Here is a 13229-nt window from a genome sequence, read left to right on the forward strand (position 1 = left end):
TCTCATGTTGTTAAATGGTATAGAAACAACAGTTCAATTGTATCTCTTTTATGTACGATAGGGGATACTATTTTGTCCTATACATCTTATCAAATATAATAATATATACAAAATATTTATAAATTAAAAATAATAATATTTATAAATAATTTCCAAATTTTATAACAAATAAAAAAAATCAGATACTTATAAAAGTTCCAAAAATTCAAAAATATGAAGATTAAAAAAAAAACTCTAGAAAAAATAATTAATGTTAACCACTTAGACTATCACTTGAAAAAAAGTGTCATATCAGCTAAAATTAAGTATCAAAGAAGAAGACGGAGATGAAAAATAGATAATTTAATTAAGTTTTGAATTAATTTTTAGAAGGCTTAGCATTTAAGAGAAAGAAAATAAAATGATTTAAAAATAAAACAAAACAAAGGGAAAGGGTATATTCTAAAAGAGTATGCTTTATCATACGTGGGTTCAACAGTTAATTTGTGGACAATGATAAAGTATGTGAAGCTTTATTGTCCATCTCACCATGAGGATAGGGTATCTATTCCGATGGCACTTCTATGTATATAGTGCGGCATGGTGGAGTTGCTTTATCTTGTAGATTACATTTTAATTTTTAATTGGAAAATTTGTAAATTAATTTATATATATATCATATAAGTGAGTAAAATAACTCTCAATTAAAATTGTATGGTTAAATGTTTGTTTTAGTGTTTATATGTAAGATCTAATAATAAATTTAGTCCTTAACCTTTACAACTATAATGATCCAATTTTCAGTGATGTTGAAAAATATAATTTTGGAACCCCATTTTTATAAACCGAGTTCGTAATGACGAAATATAAATATTTATGAAGTTACAATGAAAATATAATAAAGGGTGTTAATTAATCATTTTGGTCATTTGGATAATTATTATATAAGTCGCCAAGACTTTTTTTAATTAAAATTCAATAGCGTTAGACTTTTGCAATTTAGTCCTTAAGCTTTAATTAACTAATTTCCCGGTTAAATTACTTAACCGAACTTAAATATATGTAACAACCTTAATCCATATTCGTCACTGAAATCGGGTCACGGAGTATTACGATAACAATTTAAACATTTAAAATTACTATATTAAAAATAGCCAATCATAATTACAATTGAATCAATCTCAATTCATTCATAATCTAACATGCACTTACGAGCCTTAAAACGAGTCTACGAGGCCGTAAAAATAAATTAGAAACATTTTGGGGTCAATTCGAAACCAAACGAAAAAGTTAAGAAAATTTAAAAATTTTTGAATACAAGGGAGACATGGTCGTATGGCCAGGTCGTGTGTCATAGCCAAGACCATGTGAACATTCGATGTTGAGTCACATGGCCGTGTCGTTGGTCGTGTCTCAGACCGTGTAACAATTTGTTCTAACACACGGCCGTGTGGATAGACTGTGTGGGTCATGTAACAACCCTATACCCGACCTGGTCTCCAAGTAAAGGCATCAGGATGTCACATTCGTTGCCTAAGCAACTACTGAAAATTTCAGATAAATGTATCATATTATTTAATTAATATAGATCATTAACTCATTTTAGTAATAATTAAATTTACGATAGAACTAATTATGAGTTAAAGGATGTAACGCCCCAAACCCAACCTAGACGTTATGGTCGTATCTGGCAATGTCACATGATAATGTTTTTGAAACCTCGTTGTTACAATGAAAACATTCCATGTTATTATCTTTAGTAAACATTTGTTAGAACTTAGGAAGTCGTCTTTATTCATTTAAAACATTTGTTTTGAAACACCCCTCATTGCGGATGCTTTAATAAAATAGTCTAAGTGATCATACGTTTAGAAATTACTTTAACTTTTTGAAAACCAAATTCCCTACGACCAACAAGTATAAATCCATAAATTAAAATAAATAAAAACCCAAATTTAAAACCAAAGTCCCAGAGGGTCCTTAAATTACAACCTAATAATCAATAATAATCAAATTATAAATCGTAAATTGAAAACCATGAAGTCCAAAAATTACTGTGGTCATCGTTGACTCCTCTGTCGCACCGATCCATTTAAGTCTAGGAATTACCTGTGCACGTTAAACAAAAAGGGTGAGCTTACGTAAACTCAATGTGTAATCCCGCAGAAACAAACAAACAATCAGTATTCACAGTGCACAGTTGAACAATATTGGGCCTAAGCCCTTTTTAGTATCAGTGACAGTTTGGGCCTAGCCCATCTCATACAGTGTAAAAAATGCAGTAGGGCCTTAGCCCATCAAAGTATCAGTAGCAGTAACAGTTATGCAGTAGCAAAATCCTACCCGACCGGCTTCTACACACCATCTCCGTCCAACTCTGTACTCCATGTGGGGATATAATCAACCCACCCATCCCTACACTCCAAGTAGTACCGAATGCGGCACAAAAAAGTAGTTTTTAGCTGAGCTGCCAGTAAATTAGGCTTAAAGCCTTTTAGTACACTTCCTCCGAATAATTACCCCCAACCCAATGCAATGCAACATACAATGGAGATATGCTATTATGCAATTTCAGTACATATATCCAGTTCAGATATTAGCATGCTCAGTATAGATATCATTCAGTCAATTTCACACATTTAGGGGTCTAAGTAGCGCTTACTGACCTTACAGTAGGTTTACAGTTGACTTGGGCGACCCGTGCAACCTTAGAAACATTCGATAAAAATGGGCTCACACGCCCATGTGATTTGCCAGTGTGGGCCCATACGTCCATGTGGCCCACTCGGCCCAAATTGGCCTTGGCCGTGTGATCCATTTTTAATGTAACCCATGCTAGCTAAATAGTCATATATGTTTTCACTATTTACTTATATGTTCATTCAAAGCTGTCTACTTGAGTCATTGTCACTAAATTATTTATATCTTGAGCTAAAGAATTTCAAATTAAGATCCGCTTGATGTTTTTGAAACTAGACTCAAATACCTTTCTACCATAAAATTTTTAGAATTTATAGTTTATCAAATAAGTACAGTAAAATCTTCAAATTTATCCCTAATCTACTATTTGACAGTTTCAAACTTTCCTTACTAAAAATTATTTATCTCTTAGTACGAAATTTGGATGATGTTTACGTTTGTTTCTCTTGAAAATATACTCATTAAGGATTTAAAAATTTAAATTTAAGCCCCTAATTATTTTTTTACAATTTTTTATGACTTTCCAAATTAGAATAGGGGAACTCGAAATCATTCTGACCTTATCTCACAAAATTTATTATATTTCATAATTTACAATTCCATTGCTTATACTGTTTATTCCATGAAAAACTAGACTCAATAAAATTTAATTTCATATTTTATTCAATCTCTAACTTAATTTCCACTATTTCTGATGATTTTTCAAAGTTAGACTACTGCAGCTATCCAAAACTATTTTAGTGCAAAATGTTGATTTCCAAGTTTATAAACACCCTTATTTCCTTTCTCTACAATTTTTTTCGCATCATTTTCTTTTATTTCTCTTATTTCTTGACAGCAAGCAATTTTGGATTTTCGCCGAATCCTGTTTTCTGCATTTTGAGTACACACCTGGTATCGTTTTTGATGCATAAGCACTCTTAAGCCTCCAGAACCTAAAAATCAACCAACATATCTCTAGATTAATCACTTAATTCGTTTTTAATCAACTAATTTCGGAAGGAACTCAACTAAAAACCTAACAAAACCCTTACCACAATCACAGCGTCGATTCAAAACCACCAACCCCTTGATTAACTCCTAAACACCAAAAAGGAATCCCCCTTTTAGAGATTAACTAAGAACGATTAACAATAAACAAAACCATTACTTACCGAACATGCGTAACCAACGATGAACAACCAAATCAACTGGAAAAAAAAAAGAAAGAAATGGAAGGGAAAAATAATGGAAATTTCGGTAGCAACTAGGGGAAAGAATCGGCAAAGGAGAGAAAAAAAGAAGAAGAAGAAAACGTCAGAAAAAGATTGGGGAATTGGAGAGAAAACCGAAACTCTATTATTATTATTATTTTGCAACAACAAGATAATTAGATTATTTTCTGATAACCTCTCCCCAATTATCTCATAAAATCACTCTCTATTAACCCACTAAAACACAACTACTCAGAATTTTTCCCCAACACAACTCTTAGTCGAAATTGGAGAAAATATACTATCTCCACGCCATCACAAAAAATTGAACACAAGAACTCCAACACTCCAATACTCAACTTAACCACTAGACCAGCAGGTCCATTCTGGTATAAACTTACCAACAATTAAACTTAAGCCCTTTGCACAACGTTAAAGCTTTATTTATAAAAATACTAAAATTTACACAAGTAATGCTTGAACTTAGGACCTCACACACACACCTAGAACGCTTAACCACTGAAACAAATTAACACTTGTGTGTCACACATACACGAAATCAAAAATTAAAATTTTGGGGTGTTACAAAGGAGCTCATTAAAATATTCATAATTGATCAAAGGTCAAATTGTATAACTCATAAAAAATTTTAAATTGCTGTCTCGATGTTGGGGTTTCCACATCGTGACATGGTAAACTTGTCATCGTGATGCCGTCTCCCTTTTCCTACAAATTCCAAGCTTTATTTTTATTTTTTTATTTTTTTATATCATTACCTGAATCGTATTCAGATATCATAACCGGCACTTCATTTTACATATCATCCACTTACATCTATTTCTAATCTTAAGTTCTCATAAAAGCATGATATTCAATCAAAGATAATAAAGTTTATAAAATTAATACAAATATTAAAGTTTTACAAATAAGACCATTGGAGGACTTGCACTTTTAAAGTAGTTTACCCAGTTTATGTATATTTTATATTTATTTCTAAATTGTGCCAATCAATTTAACTCTTCATAAAATTTTAACAAGAATTCAATATCACATCAATTAACAATTATTCATTTATTATTTTATCAATTCGTTTAAACATATTCACATGTATTAATCATTCCATCACTTACAACCATTTCGAAACATTTCAAATTCATCTACTATATATATATTCATATATTTTTTCCTCCTCTTCCTCCTCTTTATTCCACATCCTTTATGTATATATTTATTAGAATATTTAGCTTTTAGTATATAACATGCTTATATGTAACATTGTCCATAATACCACTATTTACTTATATGTTCATATCAAAGCTGTCCACTTGAGTTATTGTCACTAAATTATTTATATATTGAGCTACAAAATTCAAAATTAAGATCCGCTTGATGTTTTTAAAACTAGACTCAAATATATTTTTATCTTAAAAATTTTAGAATTTATAATTTAGTCAATAAGTATAGTAAATTATTCAAATTTGTCCCTATTCTATTGCTTGACAGCTTCGACCTTTCTTTACTAAAAATTAATTATCTCTTAGTACGGGGTTTGGATATTTTTTAGCTTGTTTATATTGAAAATAGACTCATTAAGAATTTAAACATATAAATTTAAACTCATAATCATTTTTTTACAATTTTTTATGATTTTCCAAAGTCAAAATAGGGGAACTCGAATCCACTCTGACCTTGTTTCACAAAAATTAATATATCTCAAACTATAAAATCTTGTTTCTTTTATCGTTTCTTCCATATGAAACTAGACTCAATAAGCTTTAATTACATATTTAATTAAATCTCTAAATAAATTTCTATAATATTAGGTAAATTTTCAAATTTAAGTCAGTGCTACAGTCCAAATTGTTTTAGTGAAGATATTTCTTTTCCAAGGTTCTTTGCACTATCTTTCATTCAATCACAGATAATTGCCATACTTTTGATTACTATAAAATTTAGTCACTTATGTTTATGTTTAGATTACATATTCATTTTATAATCTTAGTACTTTTCACCATACAAATCACATTCTCTCTTACCAATTTAGTGTTTTAAGTCTCTATTCTTCATCAAATACTTTCTATTTCTAGTATTTAGATTAAATACAAATTTCATACATCTCACTCAAAACATATTTAACTCAATCTATTGAAATACAAGTAGGTTTAATACAAAGCTTACCAACTTTGTCACGAATTTCTTCATTTCTTCTTCATTTCCATGCATTTTTCATCTTCACCACTTTCCTTCCTTTTTCTTCTCATTTTCTCTAGTTTCATCTATTATTTTTCTTACTTCTAAATTGATGAGCATATTCTCTAGAATCTCTACTTCATCTTCTCTCTTGAATATCTAAGGAAATTTTCAAATATTTTGGGTAAAAAGATAGGTTTTCATGGCAAAAGACTAAATTGTAAAGAAAATAAAACTCTTTTTCTCACTCTTTCACTCACGTTGGAAGGATGATAAATTTCCTTCATCCTTCCTTTCTTTTTATACTACCATTTTTTAAATAAAATAATAATAAATATCTAAGTAAAAAATTAATCAAATAATATTTAACTAATTAATTAAAAAATCTCCAAAATATTATTAACATCATCATTACATTCTAGAATTCTCCCTGTTGCTAATTGGCTATTTTACCCTTTATGATCTTTCAAAATTCCATCATTGAATTATCACTTAATTTGGTAAAATTATGATTTAGTCCCTCACAATTCTTCACCTATTCAATTTGGTCCCTGCATGCCAATTCCATATCTTAGGAAATTGGATTATTTTCACTTTTGGTCCTTCAAATTTCTTATTTTTTGTAACACCCCTTACCTATGTCCGATGTCGAAACTGGGTATGAGGTATTACCGGACTTAAACATACACATTCATGCAAAAACTAGGTCATAAAATCTCTATTAATTCAAAACCTTTCAAATACATGCATGTTGTCCCTTATTTGGGTCTACGAAGCCCAAAACATTCATCGGAATTGATTCGGGACTAATTTGAGAACTCTGAGAAGTTTCAGGAAAACTTAGAAAATTTTCCCATGAAATAGGGTCACACGCCCGTGTGGATATAGGGACACGCCAGTGTTCCTTTGGCATGCCCGTTTCCTCAGGCCGTGTAACTCACTGTTTATGACGTCAGCATGTACATCGAACCACACGGCCGGGCCACACGCCGGTGTCTCCAGGCCGTGTCCCTCACACGGTTGAAACACACGACCTTGTCTTAGCCCTGTGGCCAACACTTAGGCTATTTTCCAAGCCTTCATGTTACCCATAGTCTCTTACAACCTTATGCACATCAAAGTCACAAATCATGGCATCATTTTAATGATTAAACACTCTTTATTAATATTGTAATGCCCCAAATCCCGAAAATCCTATTAGAATTTTTGTGTATTTGTGACATGAAAGTATGTTTGGCTTAGTAATTTAATGCTCTGGGAGTGTCTGTGGAGCTATGGGTTCAAGTCCTGGCTTGAGCAAAATTTTGGTCTTTATGTGAATAAACCCTTGTTGGTTGCTAATGGACTTTTAAATTAATGTGTGTAGGACATGACAAAGTGAATATGCTAGCCCAGTAGTAGGTGGCGTGTGGTGTGTGCAAGGAGTCTGAGGTTCGAATCTCTACTCATGCATAAGGGAGATTATTTTTACTGCTTGCTTTGGGGAGGTAGTAGTGGTTGACTGAAACACTGATAAGGGGAGGGGAATTTGAATCAGTCAAGTGAGGGAAAAGAAGAGAGATTTGTGGAGAGATAGGGGGAGTGGATCAAGAAGTGAGGGAGAGGGAGTAGTTGGGAGTCTCCACTATGCCAATTTCGGTCATAGTCTAGCCTAGTGACGAATTCTACCCTCACTTTTCAGGTTTTTTTTTCAACTGTGTGTTTTGCGTTTTCCTTCTTTTAGTTTTGAGTAGTTCCTAAAAAGGTCCCCAAGTGTACTGCCGACTTTTCCTTTAATCTTGGCTGATTTCTACTTGTCTCATATCTTCTTCTTTTCTTTTCTGCAGATTTTGGTCTCTGCCTCTTCTCAACTTGACCGATTGCCTGGGTGCACCTCTTTCCCAATTGTTTCTTCTTTGCCCTTTTGTTGTAAGGCCGAACCGTTATATTCTGTTCTCTTCAAGCTGAACCCCAATTACTCTTCTATGATTGTAGTTGACTCATCTCTTCCTCTCCTCTCTATTGGGCTATCTTTTCTATTGCTAAAACCGAACATCACTTTTGGTACTTGGGCATTTAGATTGGAGTCTACGCCGATTATTGGTTAATCCTTTCTCTTCTTAGGTTTGAGATGTCTTGTTCTTCTATGTGCTGAATGTGTCCTACTCATTCACCCTTATCTCATTTTAGTGATTATCACTTAATTCTGTGGTTGCCGGATGTGCTAGGGGTACGTTTTCCATGATTAAGGGAGTTGGCCTGATTGTCCTTTCGCAATAAGAAGTCCGGTCACTTGTGGTAAGCACTTTGGATATTATTTATTTTTGCAAGGAAGTATGATTTCTAATGATTTGGTTATTGTTTCGGTTAGAGGTTAAAGCTTTGGAGGAGTCCGTGTGGTGAACAAGAAGGGCTCAGTAATTGGTGGTTTGGTAAGTAGCAATAAACCAGTTAAAGTGATTTCAATATTTTGGTTTGGGAGTTACCATGAATGTGGCTAATGGTGGATCGTTATGAATCTTAGGTGCTTTGTTCTCAGAGGGTTGCGACAACAGTTCCATTACAACTGTGTGAACACTACCAATTGATGTGAAACTGCAAAGATTGAAAAGCCGAAAAGCCGAAAGGCTGAAAAGCCAGAAAGCGGGTTGTCGACACCACACGGGCATAAGGGCGCTCGTGTGACGGGTCGTGTTACGAAAACATGGCTGCGTGGTCGACGAGATGACCATGAGCGTTCTCATGGGCTAGAACGAAACTGGGCCATACTGGGTCGAGCTGGATCATGTGGGCCCCACATGGAGAAATCGCACCAAGTGTGGTAAATATTGAGCTGGGCTGTGTGAACTACATGGCTAAGGCTATTTCTGGGCTTTGTGGGGCAATGTGCATGTGGGCCCACATAGGCCGCATTAGGGGCTTGTAGGCCCATTATTACTGTTTGACTAATAAGGTTGCACGGGTTGCCTAGATGATTGTGGACATACTGTTGGGTCGATAAGTATTTTTAGACCCTATTATGATAAAATGACCATTATATCCCTGTGGAGTAAATTGATTGAAATACCCCTGTCTTATATATGATTGATTCTGAGCATGTTATTCTGCATACACATATGTTATTTTGTTGCATTTCATGGGATGGGTTATATGATTTTGGAGGAAGTATATTGAAAGGCTATAAGCTTAATACTGGTAGCTCTACTGTAATTACTGATATAGTATCGAAATCAATACGACTTGGTGTGTAGGGTTGGATGGGTCGATCTTATCCCCATATGGTATGTCGAAACCATTTTTTTTATTTTTTGGAAAAAACGGGGATCGACTTTTTAAAACCAAATGTGGAGTCGCCACCAATCTTTTTGTTTAGGTGTGATTGAATCACCTAGTCAAAACATTTTGTTTCATTTAAATCAATTTTGGTCCACGTAAATTAAAAAAATGGGTTCGGGAGTCGGTTACGTATGAGAAAGGGCTAGCACCCTCATTACGCCCAAAAAGACTGGTACCAGTTGATTAATTGCTGTCTTTATGTCTAGAGTTTTTTAACAATTTAAAACATGGTTCTTTTTAAAACGTTTGAGTAGTTTAAGTTGGTTGTCAAAATTCTCTCGTTTCGAAGATATGCAGCATTATATCTAGCACGATTGGACACGATCCTTTATACCTTCAAGAATACGATTGATTTTTGACTTTCAAAAAGCTCATACGCTAAAATTATAAAAGGATATCCAAATATTTAGTTCATCGAAAAAATCATACCTAGCACGATAGGGCATGATTTCTCGAATTCCCAAATATTGGATATTGCCTTATTTCAGAATTTTGAATAATAAGGAAAATTGGAATTTAGCCCAAAACACATTTGTTTGTTTTAAAATAGATGGAATATTTAATGCATTGTAACGAAACATTTGTATAGAAAAGAATTAATGAACATGAAATAATATGCACACATATAGTACAATAAACTACAATTAATAAATCCAACAATTATGTACAACTAATCTAAGCAAAATGTAACTAAATTCTTAATCATGAATGGAGAACAATTGATATAATGAATAAAACAATGACTAAATAATATACATCAACAATAAATATGGCACAATATAAAATGATCCACAAAACACGTACAAAATAAAATGGAAATTAAAAGTCAATATGGTACAAGACATTTTCAAAATAATGATGAATTAATGAACACATAATATATATAAGATGACAGATTTGCATAAAAACTAGGGATATATAATTATTGAAATAGATATTATAGAATAAAAGTTTGAATCAAATTATACGCAAAATATTTTAAACACAAATTTATTTACAAATTGACAATGTACATGATAACTTAAATAATATATAAAATATGAAAGAATAATAAAAATACATGATAAAATATACCACACATAGTAAATTTACAAAACATATATATATAGATATAGGAATAATTATTTGCAAAAAATTGTATGAAATTTATAATGCATATAACATTAAGTTAATCTATAAATCGTATTAAAAAATAATTATGTATAAAAAAAACTATATGTACGAAATGCATGAATTTAATGATATTTTTGAATCAAACATATGTTCCAATATATGTATGTATGTGTAAAAAGAATTTTGAAATAAGCAATGTATAAAATAATTTTACATGAAACAAATTAATTTTGATTAATGATACACATTGATGATATATACACAAAAATAATAAGATATGAAAGTGCGTAAAATAAGTAAATTGTACAATTTAAAATATGGTCCTTAAAAGAAATATATAATACATATAAATAACTTCAAAGGAAGATATATACATAGAAAAATATTTACATAGAGTTATATGAAATCAATAACATGTACTATAGTAAAATAATTAAATATGGCTTATATACATGTGAAGACACTTTAGAGATAATTGTATGTTAAAATAACATGGAATTAAAATATGAATTATAAAATTAACTTAAATTTATCATAAACTATACATGTAATAAATTAAAAAAAACAATTAGATACAAATTTACTAAAAAAACTATATGTATATAAAAAACATGGCTTTAATAATGTATGTAGGTTAAATATAAGTACAAAATATATGCTTAATAATAACTCAAATGACACATAAAATAGACAAATTTCTCAAAAAAAATGATATAAACATTAAAATATGTGAATAAATTCAAAAGAAATTATAAAATAACATAAAATTAATAGCATACATAAACTAAAATGAATTTTATTACAAATAATACACCAATTATTAAAATGATAGAATAAAAGAGAAAAGATTATAATAATATTTTTTAAAACAAAATTCAATTATCAAAGCAACTCGAAATATCACAACCAACAATCAAGCATGTAAAAGAAAATGTATGTGCAGTAAATAAAAAAATGAAGATAAAAACTTAATTAAAACAAAATTGAAATAAGAGGAACAATTTACAAATAAAATAATTGTAAATTAGGATCAATGTGCCATACACACAAATGTGCGGGGACTGGAATTGGAAATACCCCGAGCCCAAAACGCTGCACTGAACCGCAAATCAAAATAAAAAGGCGCACAAATTATAGAGCCAAAATTTAAAAAAACAAAGTAAGCAAACAGGGTGCAATTGAAGGCTTCGCACGAAGGGAAGGATCTAATGCACAAATTCCCCACTTTGAATGAAAATGCGCAGACCCGGCCTACTAAACGGGTTGACGCGCGGACCTTAGCTGTGAAATGGCGCCGTTTTTTATTCAGCCTTTAAACCCTTATTTTTTGCTCCTTTTCTCATTTTCTTTTCTAATTGCAGCCAATCTTTGACAAAAACTCACAGCCCCCAAAATCAACTTGCTAGGGTTTCTAACATCCACTGAATCCACCATTTCATTTGGTGGTTGATGGTGTACCAGCAGCGACTAGATCCAATACACGCCCACGGAGATTCGGTAAGCTACTCTTTTTCCCTTTTATGAAAACTTTTGATCTAATTTTATTCTTTTTTCTTAAAAAATGAAATAAAAAAATGAACACAAATTCAATACCATTCGACCCTCGCCCACATCTACATATTTCTAAGATGTTTGGGCTTTCATCGGCCACCACTCAACCACCCCTCCAACACCACAATTGAGGGATGATGCCTTTGGATCCCCTTCCAACTTCGATCTCAACAAAGTGAACAGAGATTAATGGCCGATTCGCAAGGTAAGACTTGCTTTTCCCTCTTCTTTGTTTTAAAATACAGATGATGAAAACAATGGAAAGAAAATAGATAAAAATGTCAGGAAAATTAAAAAGACTAAAGAAAATCACCTTTTTCAGAGACTTTTTTTGAATTGTTTTCTATTCAGTATGCGTATTATGTATGTACGTATGCGTAAATGTTTATAGAGATGAAATCAACAGCCTTTTATAGCCAGATTTTCTTAGAATAAATAAAAATTAAAATTACATTTATTTGTTGTATTCTATTAGTGGTTCTTCTAGTGTATTCTTTTGCAGATTCAGCCGTCCAGAGAAGCAAGAAGATGCGCGAAGGAGGCCGTGCGAGGAGCCTTTCATGGGAGTCCAACTCTCTGGCATTCCAGAAGCTTCTGGTGCTATCGGCTGCTGTACTTCGTTTTGGGTGTATTGGGCCTCGGGTTTGGGCTATTGGAATTGGTTTTTAGGGTTTATTTAATTGGGTTGAATTTTATGTAATTGGGTTAAGGGATTTTGGGTGTTTGTTTATGCTATTATTTTTGGGCTAAATGAATTATAAATGGACTTTAGATCCATAAACATTTTAATTTATTATTTTATTTCTGTTTGGTTTATTATTATTTTTGTGTTTGGGTTTTTTTTTGTTTTTTGGGTTTTCATGGGCCCGGGCGAAATGGGCCTATTACATGGTGTGTAGGGCTGGTACGGAGTTAGTGTATAGCGGTTGGATTGGGTAGGATTCTTTGTTGCATATTGTACTGAAAAGGGCTAAGGCCCAAACTGCTACTATTACTGAAAAAGGGGCCAAGGCCTTAACTGGAACAAAAAGGGCTTTGGCCAGATTGCGTTTTCTCTTATTATTTGCTATTTTGGGATTACACACACTGAGTTTTCGTAAACTCACCCATCTATTATCTGTGCAGGAAATCCCCAAGCTTAGATGGATCAAGGGGATGGAGGACTCAGAGGTGGCCACTCGATGTAGT

At 32.3% G+C, this 13229-nt stretch overlaps 1 long non-coding RNA gene across 1 annotated transcript; it reads left to right on the forward strand.

Moving 5' to 3' along the window:
* Nucleotides 1-11535: 11535 nt before the first annotated feature.
* Nucleotides 11536-12837, forward strand: LOC107963501 (uncharacterized). The gene is made up of 2 exons (XR_001701949.2): nucleotides 11536-12246; nucleotides 12544-12837. It is a non-coding gene; the product is annotated as an uncharacterized lncRNA (long non-coding RNA).
* Nucleotides 12838-13229: the final 392 nt, after the last annotated feature.

This window comes from Gossypium hirsutum, chromosome A06, assembly GCF_007990345.1.
Source record: "Gossypium hirsutum isolate 1008001.06 chromosome A06, Gossypium_hirsutum_v2.1, whole genome shotgun sequence".
Classification (NCBI taxonomy): domain Eukaryota; kingdom Viridiplantae; phylum Streptophyta; class Magnoliopsida; order Malvales; family Malvaceae; genus Gossypium; species Gossypium hirsutum.